The sequence below is a fragment of the Charadrius vociferus genome, unplaced genomic scaffold (genome assembly GCF_000708025.1).
Source record: "Charadrius vociferus isolate BGI_N301 unplaced genomic scaffold, ASM70802v2 scaffold259, whole genome shotgun sequence".
Taxonomy (NCBI): domain Eukaryota; kingdom Metazoa; phylum Chordata; class Aves; order Charadriiformes; family Charadriidae; genus Charadrius; species Charadrius vociferus.
The window spans coordinates 7316410-7317560 of NW_009661368.1; positions in this window are offsets into that span (position 1 = coordinate 7316410).

Genomic DNA, 1151 nt, shown 5'->3' on the forward strand with positions numbered 1-1151 from the left:
TGTATCTCCCTTGCACTGCTGTGGGAACCGCTTCCCCCCAAAAATCCCGTGCGGAAGAGGCTGCGCTCAGCCGGAGATGCTCCGTTGGGCTCAAGCCTTTTGCCGCGCTCTGCGCCGAGGGGCAAAGCTCCGGCTTGTGAGTTACCCACTGGCAGTGGGCGTTCTGGGAATCAACGTCTGTGCTGAGAAACGCTTGAGACGTCCGGGTTATAAAGTGGTAACGGGTCTAACGGAGAAAGCGGCACCTCCGTCCCCAGCGCCGGCTGCGCTGGCGGTGCCCCATGGCCGGGGGAGGGAGGAGAGAGGAGGGTGGGCAGCGCAGGAGGGAGCCCGGGGCTCTCGCGGCACAACCCCTCGATGGGCAGACCCCAACTCACACAGCACCTTCTCCTGGGGACCAGCTCAGCCCAGGTAACGTCCGTCTCCCATTTTGCATCTCGATGCCGCGGTGCGCACACAGCGCACAGGAGATGGCACAAGGGGGGGAAGGGGGAGCTGGGGGGTGCGGGGCTGCTGCATCCCACCTCAAAGCGTTCATCGGATCACGGCTGTGGGAAGCAGAACAGGGACACAAGTGACACCTTCCCCTTTCCGTCCCCGGCCAGCCAGGACTGCGTCTGTCCCTTGCTGGGAATGACTTGCAGGGCACAGCGATACCCAGAGCAGCACAGAACACGGGTGGTGAACTGGATAAATCTCTATCTGAAAAATACCCATTGCGGGGAAAAAAAAAAAAAAAAGTGGAAATGTAAACTGGAGAAGAGGCCCCTCCGACTGCAGGAAGGCAGCCTGGGATCGGGAGAACTGAAGGAGGGAGGGAACCTTTATGCGACTGTAAAATAATCCCCTCCCTATGCCGATCCCTTGATAAGCAAAATGTGCAGAAGTCCTGCCAAAAATAATGAACTCCTCAATTTCTTTTTTTTTTCCACAGGGATTTCTTTTTCCTTCCACTGCACAAGACCTCCACAGAATTGACCTTCGTTTATTGGACTTTTATTTCCTTCTGTGTTGCTTCTTGCCCTCTTCCAGGAGGCATTTTCAGGTGATGCCCCGTACCTCCCTGCAGGATGCGTTTGAGGGGCTGGCAGGGACACATGTTTCATAGCGAGGGCGATCCCATAACTATAAAAATAAAATAAAAAAAAATA